Source organism: Canis aureus, chromosome 9 (assembly GCF_053574225.1).
Source record: "Canis aureus isolate CA01 chromosome 9, VMU_Caureus_v.1.0, whole genome shotgun sequence".
NCBI classification, from domain to species: domain Eukaryota; kingdom Metazoa; phylum Chordata; class Mammalia; order Carnivora; family Canidae; genus Canis; species Canis aureus.
In genome coordinates, this window is record NC_135619.1 from 56,364,370 (window position 1) to 56,379,497 (window position 15,128).

The following is a 15,128-nucleotide window of genomic DNA, read 5'->3' on the forward strand; positions in this document are numbered from 1 at the left end:
GGATCCTTAAACATAAAAGAGGGAGGCAGAAGAGTGAGAGGATGAGATGTGAAGACAGAAGCAAGGTTGTGAGAGTGACATGATACAAGGAGGACTCAGTCTCCTCCTATGGCTATGAGCCAAGGACTGTGGGAAGCTTCAGATTCTCCCTAGAGCATCCAGAAAGCCCTGGTGACACCTTGATTTTAGCCCATTTTGGAGTTCTGACTCCAGAACTGAAATTGATAGAAATAAATTTGTATTATTTGAGCATCTAAGTTTGTGTTAATTTGGGTTAGTATCAGTAGGAAACTACTAGACCACCTAACACTCCTCTTAGGCCCTCCTTACAAGTGCCTCTCTGCTCTCTGCTGCCAAGGGCCTTAAAGTATTTGTTATACCTATTTGTATAATCTCTGGATTAGTAATACCATGTCCCTAACTAGATGGAAAACTCCATGTAAGTGGATACAATGTCTTCTTTTTGTTCACATTCTGTCTCAAGCTCCCAACCCAGAACCTACGTAAAGTAAATCAAATAAATATTTGTTGAATGAATGCAGCCAAGCATGTACCATCAAACCTTTGACTACTGCCCTCTAGTGGACCATCAGTGGACTACTGATCCAGTGTTACTAACATATTCTATACACAAATCGTAGATACAGACTCCTAAACTACCAAGCACATGATTCCTCAATTTAAGAGCTTATCATATCTCAGGAACTGATCATAGATCAAGGTCAGTTATTGAGATGTACAATAGTGAGGCAAATTGTACTTCCCCTTTCACCACTTTGCTGAGTTAAGTATATTTAGACAATTTAGTTAACCCCTCTGGGTTTCAAGTTCTTCACTCTTAAGTCGCAATATTCTTCACAGAAGTTAAGGATCTGGACAAGAGATCTATAACTCTATAATTCCTAATCCTTGTACTAAAGGCTCTCTGCCTTATGTCTCTACCCTCACTTTTACCTCTATAAGGTATAAATTCTATAAGGTCTGTAAATTCTACGAATTCTAAAAGGTCAGGGTCTGTGTTTACTTCCATGGCTACCACTGTGTCCTATAGACATTTGATAAATAGTTTCTACATGCATGAAGACAAGCATTAAATGTTTGCTAAACACATGAAGGAAATATTCGTGATAGAAATTCTTATATTTTTGTTTGATCGGGCTCTGTACTGTTAAACATGCCTATCTTCCCTACAGTGGAAGTGGCCCTCCAAAAATATCAAGACCTAATCTCTGGAATCTGTGAATGTTACATTATAAAGTAACATTTTTTACAGATGTAATAAGTTAAAGATATTGAGATGAGGATATTATACTAGACTATCCAGATATGATTGAATTAAGGATCTGGAGATGAGATAATCTAGGATTAGATTATCCAGGTGGGCCCTAAATGTTATCATAAGTGTCTTTATAAAGGAAAAGCAGAGAAAGAGGAGACATACAGAAGAGGAAGAGACAAAGTAACAATAGAATAAAGACTGTAGGGATGCAGCCACAAGTCAAGTAATGCCAGCAGCCACTAGAAGCTGAAAAGGCAAGGAATGGATTCTCCCTTAGAGCCACCAGAGGGGCTGAGGCTCTGCTAATACCTTGGTTTTGGGTCAGTAAAACTAGATTTAGATTTCTGGCCTTCAGAATTGTGAAAGAATACATTTCTGTTGTTTTAAGCCAAGTTTGTAGTAATTTGTTACAGTTCTTTGTTAGAAGAACTAGTATACTCTCTTTTAAACTTCTGATCATAATCCTCTATTTTCTGAAATACCCTTCTTATTTTCATATTAATAAATGTTCAGCAAATAAGTAACAATGAATAGTTAAATCCTACAGTTACTTCAAGTGTTACTTCTTCCGTAAAGTGGTCTCTGAATATTTAAGGGCATGTAACTCTCACCCATCTGTGTATAGAGATGATAAATTGTATGGAATTCTGCAATCTGGGACTTGTATACCCACTGATATATTTTTCTAATTAACCCACAGAAGTAATTCGATGTTTAATTTTTCCTGGTGTCCCTCAGGCTTTGCACAAAGCCCAACTTATGGGCATGCAAGCCTAAAATGTTTTCTTCCCAGCTGTCCACAGGGTTTCATGCTTCTCTTCATTCAGATGCTCCACTCTCTCCTGATCAGAGAGGCCTTACCTGGCTACTCAATCTAGAAATAGCACATCTCCTCCTTCTACTTTCTTACTCTATTTTTCTTTATAACACTTTTCATATACTCTGACATGTTTTTTTGTTTATGATGGCTCTTCCCCTTCCACACTGAGACAGTGAGCCCCAAGAGCATAGGGACAGTGACTAGCAAATAGTAGGAACTCAATAAATATTAACTGAATGAATGAATGAATGAATGAAAAGAAATGCCTAATATTAATCTTATTAGCCTTATAAAACTAATCTGGAAATAGGTGACTGAAGTAGTAGCTCCTAATATTTGAAGTACTATCTCTGAATTCAACCAAGACCTAAATTTCAACTCCAATAACCCTTTTATTCAGATTCTTCTGAATGTCTGAGAGTCAATGACCCACTGCAAAACCACTTTTTCTATTATTTTTGTTCCATTATATGGAACCTCTGAAAGTTGAGATGTGAAGAAAAATTATGGAATGCAGTTTCCCAACTCTCTAATATGTGGATGGTTGGTTATATTTCACATGCGATGTCCAGCTGATGTGGGAAACAAAGACAAAAGAAAAATTAAATTTCCTTACTACCTAGAGCTTGCAACAGGCAGAGTGACATTTCTCTAAGAACTTAGCTGCCTTGATGTTAGTAAGGGCAAAAGGCAATCTTAGCCTGATCCCCAGAACCCTGTAAGTCTATTACAAACATATAAAAATTCCTTTCGAAACTTCCTTTATCTCTACCCCCAAGATATATGATGGCAATGATCCCCCAAGCCTATGGTCCATTGATATACATCTGAAGGGTCTCATGACTCAGGTTTTATTTGATAGTAATAAATGACCTTTTCCCGACAATAGCTAACCCCTCACAGTTCTGGAAATAATGCTTCCAAAACTCCTGAGAGACTTATGCTATCCCTAACTCCTTCCCAACTTGAAAGTCTATAATGGGCCACTCCTCATGAACCCAGTGCTGCTCGTTCTGCCCACAGTGCTTTAATAAAACACCTTTTTGAACCAGACATCTCAAGAATTCTTTCTTGGTCATTGGCTTCAAACCCTACCATCTTTTCAAAATCAAAGCAATAACAAATTGATCATTTCTCAGTGAACTGTTAGAAAATGGTACTAAACAAAAACCAAACCAATATTAAAATTAAACTCTTTTATCTATTTCCACAAATGAGATTTAAACCCATTTTTACCTTCAAATAACTGAAATGTTTCTGATTATAAAGTTAACTGTATAAAAATAACTCAAATAATCCTCATTCTGGCAGCCACATACAAGATATGGTTCAGAAGCTGAGTTCAGACAAAATAGTTTTATGCAAAGGCTAACAGACATATGGGATAAGTTACCAAAAAAGAGTTGCTGAAGCAAAAAACACCAATATGTTCCCACTAAGAGCAAGAAGGATATTTACATACAATTCAAATGAAGAATGTGGGAGTAGAGTAAAATACAAGGGAACTGTAATTGCCCCCAGAAATGTGTGCCTGAAGTAAACTCATTGTATTATTATAATTGAAAGACAATAAAGTATTGTATGTCCTTCTTAAATATGTTTATTGATATTTGTTAAGTCTCTTATAATGAAAATCTGTGGACCACCCAAATCGTTTTATTCTACTATAATTTGTCTAAAATTAACACATTACTGGAAATAATGTTCTTTGTATGTCTTAGAAACAACTGACTGCCATCTTTCAATAATGACTAGTCTACCTGTGGGGTAAAATGGAAGAGTTGAAGAGATAATGCAAACTTCCCTTCTCCTCTGAGTAGAATTAAAATCTCATAGCGAGCCATGGTTTGTTTTGATGGAGGTCTGTGTTCATACATTGGAATAGGTAAGAAGAGCTGACAGCGATCATTGCATGCTGTCAGGACCAAAGAATAACCAACAAAGTTTAACTCAGCCTCTCTGCCTTTGTACAAAAGCAAGTAACACATAATCAAATTCCTTCTGATAGAAAGTGACTTTTCCATGGATCAAGACCAACAAAAAGACTCGCTGTATGACATTTACAGTAACCTCAATAACAACGCATCATTTCTAACCACCATTCTTTGGAATACAGAAACATCTTTGTTATTTTACCTTGAAAGAGTATTTACCGTAACAGATTTTTATTTCAAATAGGATAAGTCTCTCTGTTATTAGTCAGTTCAATGGCTAGCTCATAGTACAAATAAATCTAAGTCTAATTCAGGTACACAGGCGGCACCCTTTTCTTTCTTTTCCAGATCATAAAGTATGTCTTGAGCAATATGTGGGATCAAATCAGAGATGGAGGATAAACTTCCTTTTTAATCTACTATCCTTACTGCTAAAAAACAAATTTCATGGGGTACCTGGGTGGCTCAGTCAGTTGAGCGTCCAACTATTGATTTGAGCCCCGAGGAGATTTGGATGTAGTGACATAGGGAAGAAGGCCATGAGCTGTGGAGGCAGACAGCGCAGTGCTTACTTTATAAGCCAAGGAACACCAAAGGGTGTCCATCACCACCTCAGGGTCCTGGGATTGGGGCTCGCACTGGGCGCCACACTCAGCCAGATTCTCTCCCTCTTCTTCCACCCTTCAAGCTTTCCCCCTCTCCCCCTCACACTTTCTCCCTCTCTAAAATAAACAAATAAATCTTAAAAATTTTTTTTTCATGACTTATTCAATTCTTTCCTAATGTTTAAATGACTAATCTAACTTGACCTTCCTGTTGCCCTGGATACTATGGATGTTTCCTCAAATTTCTCTTTTTTTCCATAATGTTCTTCTTCTTTTAACTCTCTGATCCCCTCTTCTCTGTATGCTTCCCTGGTTCTGCTTCTATTACCACCTCCTTAAATGTTGATGCTTCCCAAGGTTCATCTAAAGCTCTCTTCTTACTCCTGACTCCCTCTGGACAATCACAAATAAATACGTGGCTTTGAAAGTACCCATTATTTAAACAACTCTCAATTTGGTCCTCCTAAAAGACCCATCATTTTTCTGAGCTTAAGTTCCAAATTCTAACAAGTCTCTTAGAAGATCTGACCTAGATATTTTAAGGGTACCTCAAACACAACGTCTAAATCTATGCTTGTTACGCCCTACCTGTCCTCCTAAAAATTTAAGAGCATGACTTTTGCAGTTAGAGAAAATGACCAGCTTTGTCACTGCCTAAGTTAAACTTACTTGTATTAGCTTCTTAACACTCCTTGAGAACTGATTCCTAGCTATTTGGAAGGGCTATTATTATAAGAATTAAATTATATTACATAATGGCCCTTCATAAACGTAAGTTTCCAAGGTTACTTCTATTTCCTTATAACCTGTATCTCAGTTGAAGGTAATCTGAAGGCATCTCAGTCACCTAAACAGTCAAGGTAGAAACCTGAGAATCATTCTAGACCTCTCCCCTTCTCCCTACATCCATAACCAATTAGTTATGGACCATGAACTGTCTACCATCTGCAAATCTCTAGCATTTGTCCCCTTCTATATAACTATTCTCATTTTAGATTAAATCCTCATCATTCCATATTGCAACTGTCTATGGACATCCATGCTTCTAATTGAACCTTTATACTACTCCTCTAAAAATAAAATATACCATGGGATCCCTGTTGTACAAAAGCTGATGTTTTATATTCTTAGCATGGAGTCCAAGTGCCTTTTCTACTTGGCTTCCACCTGCCTTTCAGTTTTGTCAAGTGCCAATTTCCCCAGTACCTTAAGCTTCAATCACAAACTACAGGTGTTATGTTGTCATTATTTATCCAGATTTGGATTGTGAGCTTGTCTACCTTTTTTCCTAGAGTCTGGTACAATACTGGTGTGAAGTGTGCACAGATAAAATATTCATTGAGTTTAAAACCAAATTTTAAAGTATTCATGGCTGTTGAAGAGTGCTTTCTGGGTCTAATGTTAATGGTTGTTAAAAGTTCAAAAAAGGATATTTTCTTCCTCCTCAACTGTATTTATCTTAATAGCGAAAGAAAGCTCTTCTATAAATAATTAAAATAGCCATGTCAGAACAATTTGGCAAGTTAATTCAATTCAATTCAGTACTACATGTGTGGGATGGGAGAAACACAAAAAAAATTGGGAGCTGGCCCTACCTTGAACTTAAGCTACAAGCTGCTAGTATTCATATCAGCCCAGAGATATTTGAACAGTAGGTAAAGAGAAGCCTGACGGGGACCAGTTTGCTTGAAAAAGGGAAGACTCTCCTGGAAAGATCTCATCTTAAAAAAGAAGAGGTGAAGTTATATGCAGTAATAAAGCTTTAGCATTAATGAAAACAAGTAGTTCTTAAACCATGGGATGTGTAACTAGTATTTATTGCTTTAGAACCTACTTTATATAAACTCAAAAGAATGTTGCGAGGTTCCACAAGTTTCTCATGCACCAACAGTGGTGCCACAGGCAAGTACAGGGCCCAGTGGGAGATGGCAGTCATGCCCATCAGTAATGGAGGCCAGAGGCATCACAACAAGTAGCAAGGGAGGCTTCATGAACGGGGCACATACCCTAGCTCAGGCAACGGGGCTTAATGATTGTGGTATGTGGAATACCCAGCAATATGCAGCCAAAGGAGCATTGGAATTTAACAAAGACAGCAAAGCCTGGCAGAAACAACAGCATGTGGCAGAAATAAACATATTCCCAGCAAAAGGGGCAGAGTACTTGGCTCATACCAAGTATAGTGGGCTAAAGAGTGACCTCCCCAAAATTCATGTCCCCTGCAGCAACCTCAGAATGTGACCTTATTTGGAAATGAGGTTTGTAAAGGATCTCAAGAAGAAATCATCCTAGATTTAAAGTGGGTCCTAAATCCAGTGACCAGTGTCTTTGTAAGAGAAAAGAGAAGAGATATGGATGCAATGACATAGGAAAGAAGGCCACGAGCTGTGGAGGCAGAAAGCAGAGTGCTCACTCTGTAAGCCAAGAAACACCAAAGGCTGTCAGTCACCACCTGAAGCTGCAAGGGGCAAGGAAAGATTCTTTCCTAGAGATCCTGCACAGTGAGCAGAGCCCTGCTGTCATCAAGATTTCTGACTTCTAGCCTCCAAGAACACTGAGAGAACAGATTCCTGTTGTTTTAAGCTGCCTGGTTTGTGGTACTTGTTATTGCAGCCCTGGGAAACAAACATAAGACAGGTTACTAATTAGACAGGGATATATATCACATCAGAGACAATCACTTAGGACTCTAAAATACTTGTAGCAATAGGAGAGAAGACTTTACTGAGGGAGTGGGATCTGCAAAAGCACGTATGGACAAAAGCTAGTAAAGCAGGTGTGTTAAACTGTCAAGAGAAATACATTCTACTTTGTTGTCTGCATTTTCCTATCACTACTTGTTTCTGTTGTTTCAAAAAGAAGACGTTGTTTACTTTCTCAGAAATCTCACTGGAGCAAAATAACAAGAATCAAAACTCAAAAATCAAAGCAGCAATTAAGTAATGACCATTTTTTAACATTAGCCTCATTTGTAAATATTCAAATCAATGAAACAGCACATTACAGTACTAACATAAAACCCTTTTTTTAAGGTAATAATTTAAACACTATTAATATGAAATTAAGCTCATCAGAAAAGTGAAAGGATGTGAGTCATGACAACTCATTGTTATTTTAATGAAACTGGACATTTTCAATATGTTCTTAAATTACACATTTGCATTTTCTGGGAATAGAATCCATTTCCACAGAACAAAACTAATCCTATTGGACTCAGTAAAAATAGGAAAGCAGTAACAAAGTTTTGAGGAAAGACTACAAAGGGTAGCAAACGAGATACATCACACTTCTACCTCTATGACACGGAGAGGGTTATCACAACACTGCATCTCAGATGCCTCACAAATAAGTTAAAAAGTTAACTGGGCTAGGGGCGTCTGGTGGGCTCAGTCAGTTAGGTGTCTGACTCTTGATTCCTGCTCAAGTCATGAGCTCTTGGCTTGTGAGATCAAGCCTGTGTTGGGCTCCATGCTCAATGCAGAGTCTGCTCGAGTTTCTCTCTCTCTCTCTCCCTATGCTGCTTTCTCTCTCTCTCTCTCTCAAATAAATAAATCTTAAAGAAAAAGTTAACTAGGTTACTTTCCACTGTAATGAGCTATGACTGTATGAACTACATATAAACCTAACACTATTTTACCCACTTCTCAACAAAATTGAAGCAATTGAGATACGCTATGGGTATATTTCTAAATGGTTTTAATTTTTTAATGGTTTTCATCTGAAAAACATAACCCCAATTCTTCTATTCAAGAAATGTTAATATGTATATTTTATAAAAATGTATTAATTACTGCATTTTGTGTAAAAAATGGTTGCTCTCGGGGATCCCTGGGTGGCGCAGCGGTTTGGCGCCTGCCTTTGGCCCAGGGCGCGATCCTGGAGACCCGGGATCGAATCCCACGTTGGGCTCCCGGTGCATGGAGCCTGCTTCTCCCTCTGCCTATGTCTCTGCCTCTCTCTCTCTCTCTGTGTGACTATCATAAATAAATGAAAAAAAAATTAAAGGGATCCCTGGGTGGCGCAGCGGTTTGCCGCCTGCCTTTGGCCCAGGGCGCGATCCTGGAGACCCGGGATCGAATCCCACATCGGGCTCCCGGTGCATGGAGCCTGCTTCTCTCTCTGCCTGTGTCTCTGCCTCTCTCTCTCTCTCTCTCTCTCTCTCTGTGACTATCATAAATAAATAAAAAAAAAAATTAAAAAAAATAAAATAAAAAAAAAATAAAGAAAATAAAAAAAAAATAAAAAAAATGGTTGCTCTCATCAAAAAGTTAATATTCTAATAGGAGAAATGAGAGAAGAGATGACCGGCATGCAGTGAGTCTAAATGAGAAGTAAAAATGAAGATAATTATAGTATGGAGTGGGGAGGTACTTAATGGGTTGGTTAAAACAATATTATGGAAGTTGTAGCATTGGAATGCTCTAAAAAATAAAGCATTTTATTTATTTATTTTTAAATATTTATTTATTGGAGAGAGAGCAAACAGGAAAGCATGAGTGGTGGGGAGGGGCAGAGAGATAGGAAGAAGTAGATTCCCCACTAAGCAGGGAGCCCGACATGGTGTTCGATTCCAGGGCCTCAGGATCATGACCTGAGCTGAAGGCAGATGCTTAACCACCTGAGCCACCCAGGCACCCCTAAAAAATAAAAGTCCATTTTTTAAAAAAAGCAAAAATTGGTATAAAGACTTGGAATATAATATATTCTAAGCAAACACAAAAATATGAACAACAGAATGGACTGAGAAAACCACAGTGGCGGGACACCTGGCTGGCTCAGTGGTGGAACTTCTGCCTTTGGCTCAGGGCGTGATCCTGGAATCCCGGGATCAAGTCCTACATTAGACTCCCTGCACGGAGCCTGCTTCTCCCTCTGCCTGTGTCTCTGCCTCTCTCTCTCTCTCTCTCTCTCTCTGTCTGTCTCTCATGAATAGATAAATAAAATCTTAAAAAAAAAAAAAAGGGAAAAGAAAACCACAGTGGTTATTAAGGGTTCAGGTGATATTCGGAATGTTCAAAGCATACAATTCTTCTGAATCAGAAACAGAATTGATTGTTAACAAAATGAATAATTGCTTCTTAATGAATACATATAAACCCACATATACACTGAGGAAAACATATGTCATTATACATATATACATATGATATCACTTATGATATTGATATACAGACATATATATCAATGTCATCATTGAAAATGCTGTATAATATTCCATTAAACACATTCATGAATGCAATCAGCAAATATTACTGAGTGCCCACTGTGTCCAGTCACTATTTAGATATACTAAAATTTAATTTTTTTTTTATTTATGATAGTCACAGAGAGAGGGAGAGAGAGAGAGAGAAAGAGAGAGAGAGGCAGAGACACAGGCAGAAGGAGAAGCAGGCTCCATGCACCGGGAGTCCGATGTGGGACTCGATCCCCGGTCTCCAGGATCGCGCCCTGGGCCAAAGGCAGGCGCCAAACCACTGCACCACCCAGGGATCCCCTAGATATACTAAAATTTGCCAATTATTTTGATTTCACTTATTCTCATAACACTGAGATGAACATATATATACATAAATCTTGCACATTTTTTAAAGAGCAATTTCTTAGAAGTAGAATATTGGGCCAAAGAACACTTAGATTATAAGGCTTTAGACATATAGACATATATATATATATGTAAATAAAAGAAGAGGTTATTATTTATTATATTCTTATATATATTATTATTAATTATAAGGTTAACATGAACTTGTGGAAAAAGAGGCCTGATAAACAGATAAGATGCTGCAGTTGTCTCCCGAAAATGTACAAGTATAGGGCAATGAAAATGGGTTAGGTGAGGGAAGTGGGTGGGCTCCAAATACAACCCCAATTTCCTACCCTCCTCCCTCACCCCCCTTCCCCTGCAACTAACAGGTTCACAAAGGACAGGTATTACCTCTATATTCTAAGGTCACCCATAATCTGACTTGTTCTACTTGACACTAGTCTGTCTGATAGAGGTAAAAAAGCAGGGTGGGAGGTAGGGAGGCCTGAAGAGCATGTCTCTAATTTCGGGATTATAACAAAGGATGTCATATATAGAAAGCATAAAGAATGATATAATGAAAAAATGAAATGTAAATGAAATAAAGATGCTAGTGCAGTGGAGAAAATGTGAGCCTGGCAAAAAGAATGGACCAGATGAATGAGATAAAGAGATGAAGGGGAAGCAACCAGACTTCTGAGTCTCTGCAACCTCAGATTCTAAAGCCTTTCAAAGTGTAGTCTCCAGGTCACTTGTATGGAGCTTATTTGGGGACACTATTAAACAGCCAATTGAAGGGCCCTTTGCAATTGCAAAATCAGAAACCTGCAGTTTAAAAAAGCTTCTCCAAGTATTTATGCACATTAACTCTTGAGAACCATTGAAATAGAGTGTAAATCTAATACTGCTTTAAAAACAATCTTCCAAATCTCATCTGAAATTTTTCACATTGTAAGATATGAGCCATTAGTGGATTATATCAATCTAAGTTTCTTCACTCTGTAATGACACAGAATGACCAGCACAATATTAAAAATAAGATCACAATCAGATATAAGGACAGTACTGTTTCATGAAACTTGTGTTTCATTCATAAATATGTGTATAGGGCAGCCCGGCTGACTCAGCAGTTTAGCGCCACCTTCAGCCCAGGGCCTGATCCTGGAGACCAGGGATCGAATCCCACGTCAGGCTTCCAGCATGGAGCCTGCTTCTCCCTCTGCCTCTCTCTGTTTCTCGAAAAAATAAATAAAAAAAAAATCTTTAAAAATTATTTATTTATTTATAAGTAAGTAAATAAATAAATTATGTGTGTGTGTCTCCACTGCTACTCATAGGTAGTCGGTAGTGACACTGAATGCATCTTATGGGGGATCATGGTCAAAGAAAGACACTATGTTACAGAACAATAAGGAACATTCATAGGAAATAGCTAGAATTCAGTTCTTGACTTCAGGAAGAGAGATGAGCATTTGTGGGGTGATTTTCTGCTGTATGCTATATGGGCCTGACATGACAAATTATAAAGTGTGCTGTTTTCCTATAGTAAATATCAGATATCTGACCTGACAAGGCTTATCAAATCCACTAGCTGATATTTATTATTTCTGATTCACCTGGCCATGAATAATATAGGCGGAAAAAAATGGAGTGTATATATATATATACACACATATACACACACATATATATATATAAAATAGTGACTCTGAAGCTCTGAAGCCCAAGATAGGAAGCTGAAAGGTTCAGGAGACATAGTTTCCATTTCTTCTTTTATTTGAAGGTCAGGGCATTTAAGTAGAAATGGGAATATCAGAAGCAAAGAACTAACTGTATAGATAATATAGGACAAAATGAAGTTAGTTTTTTGAACCAAAATGGGCTTCTGGCAGGGAAAGAAATTTATCACAACGTTACAATTAAAAAAAAAAAAAGATAGGATTTTTATCAGAATGCCAAAGAGGATTTTGACACGAAAACATGGACAAGGGGGTAAAAAATTGAAAACCAGATACTATGTGAATCACTGTTCAAGGTGAGCTACATATTTTCTAGGAGACAGTAATACAGGGAAAGGTGAAGGACTGTACAAACAGTCATGGATACCTCCATATCATTATGGAGAACATGGGTGACAGTCACTGTGAACTTACAGTTGAACACATGGAGAGAAACTCAACGTTATAAATATCATCAAGGTGGCCCACTTATTCAAGAGATACTCACTCAGTCTCTTTCCTTATTTAGGTAAGAAAGAAACATGTATCGCCACTGAGGAAGTCCTACTTTATGAAAAGACGTAACTTGCATGTAAAATCATGTTAACTAGAACATGATTGGTATCAGAAAAGATGCAGATAAACTGCAGTGCAGATAAAATTCAAAGGAAGGAGAAAAGACTTGGCATGAAAATTAGGGAAAGAAAGAGGTAGCCTGCTTATTTATTTAATGAAAAATAAATGAAACATTTATTTTTGGTTGTATATTTCTATCCAATCTATAACAATGATAATTTTATAAAGAAGCAGATAGATCAAATAAAAATTTCTCTCCATCAATAGTTCAATTGCCTTCATCTCACAGAATATGAAAAGACAATTTTGATGTGGACAAAATAAAAAATAATTATCTGTGATTCTTATGTCATTTTTATAATAGAGGTAGATTGTTTTGAGGTAAGTCTCACAAGAGTAGTCACACTCATATATATATGTGTGTGTGTGTGTGTGTGTGTGTGTAGAATGGAATAATGGAATACTATAAATTAATTGTTTTAGAAACCCAATCCAATGATTAGAAATGATTTAGAAATTTAGAAATCCAATGATTTTGAAACCCAGTCTAACACTAATGAGATCTCCCATTATATTTATATACTTGTATTTTCAGATCTGGGTATTTACCATACATGCATACATATAAATAAAATAGGAAGTATAGTGAACAGGTTTTTTTTTTTGGGGGGGGGGGTAAATAAAGGAAAGAGAAATAAATTGTTATTTCTGGGAAGGAAAGTATATCCTGATCTGTTAAACTGAAAAACAAACAAACAAACAAAAACAAAACAAAACAAAACAAAAAACCCAGAAGATGGCTTCACAAAACTTACCAGAGAGCCAGACCACAGAGCAAGATGTAGTAGTGAAGGAAGAACACAAATGTTAACACAAGGTCTCACCTGGTCAGCGACTGTGTTTTATTTATCTTTGCATTTCCTATATACCACTCATTCATTTATTCCTTTCTCCTACCTTGAAAGGTGTTCCTTTAATATTGAAGTATTTGTCGTGCAAATGACCGAGAGAATTAAAAAAATGAGTGACTGTTTCTAAGAAGAAAATACTTGATAATTCTAGAGTAGCTGGATCGGAATGCACAGGACATGATCAGGAAACAGCATGAATTTTAGTTTGGCTGGAATACTGGGAACATGTAAAAAATATGTTTACCCATGGGATCAGTGAAACACTATCATTTGAAAGTTAGGTTGGCTCTTATAGGGTGACTTGAATCCAGGCTTTAGCACTCAGACTTTGTACATTAGTAATGGGGAGCCAGAGAGGATTCCTGAGAAAAGTGATGTGATCTAAAAGAACTCTAAGAATATTAATTTAGTAATAGGTAATAGGTTGGATTTAGATAGACTGTGTTATAGTGAAGTGTTTGAAAATCATCACAGTGGTAGAGAAGATCCCCTGGGAGAAGTCTAATGAAACAGCTTTAGAGATTACCTCTCACTAGAAAACCTGCCTCCTGAAAGAATAGACAGTACCCAAATGTTTCCACTTTCTTAACACCTATTTAACTCTTGCAATTTGGCTTGAAATGGTCTCTCGAAAATCAATAGTGACCTAACTGCCAAAGGCAATGTTCTTTCTTTTTTCTCAATCTTTAATTTTCTTGAGGCATTCTATGTAACTAACTATTCTCTTTCCTTCTTGAAACATCTTCCATGGACTTTTTTACTCTCCTGGCTCACCCATCAATCTGATCAATCTTTTCCTGTCTCTTTCTGCCTCCCCCCCCCCCCCCCCCTGCATTTCAGGCCACCTTGATTGTTTTTCAAGGTCTTATTCTTGACCTTTTTTTACTCTTTTCATATTTTTCCCCCTTTTTCTTTCAGCCTTTCTCATTGTGTGAACTAAATCTCTATATGCACTATCAAAATCCTCACGGGCTTTAACATCACAGCTATTGGCAGCAACTGTTCCTCCAAAGTTTCGTTTCATAGTTTTAGCTGTGGTTCTAATTGTGCTGAGAATGTAGTTTGTGTAAATAATCATATATCTGACACCATAATCATTTTCTCTCTAAATGTCACCACAATTCTCATAGTCTCAGTCTAAATAAATGTCCCTTTCCTCTCTTACCCTCTTCAGTGAATTGGCAATTCCTATTGGTTCTTTGTTCACATTTACTCACATTGAATACCTTAACCTTTATGTATTGTTTCTACCCCTGTTTAAGACCTTATCATTTCATATTTCATAGCTAGACCATAATTGCCAAATCTGGTGGACAGGGGTGAGATATACAATATTGTATTTTGGAATAAAATATAACTTCTATATCTCTATCCCTATCTATCTATCTATCCATCCATCCATTCATCCTATTCACATTATCACCAGAGTGATCTTACTAAAGTATAAATCTGGTAATATCGTATATCTTGTACAACCTTCAATTAGAGCTCTTAACAATGATGTGTTCATAATGTGTTTACTGTTTCCACTCTAGCCTAGTCACACACCATATGCCTTTCTCTATACTCATACCAATCTTTTATAATTCTCCTATTCTCTCCCTCCTACCCCCCTTGCTTATCTGCATAGCATCCCCTTAAGGGGCTCTAACACACAGCCCAGGCCTACCATTCAGGGAACAACTTCCTGGCCACATTGATTACCTCTCAGGAAGACAAGATTGTTGACTGAAGCTGAGCTAAGGAGGTATCTGGAGGAGA

At 37.4% G+C, this 15,128-nt stretch overlaps 1 protein-coding gene across 21 annotated transcripts in view; it reads right to left on the reverse strand.

Annotated features, from left to right (window-relative positions):
* Positions 1–15,128, reverse strand: part of CEP128 (centrosomal protein 128) — a 394,735-nt gene that overhangs the window by 127,693 nt on the left and 251,914 nt on the right. The window lies entirely within an intron of this gene.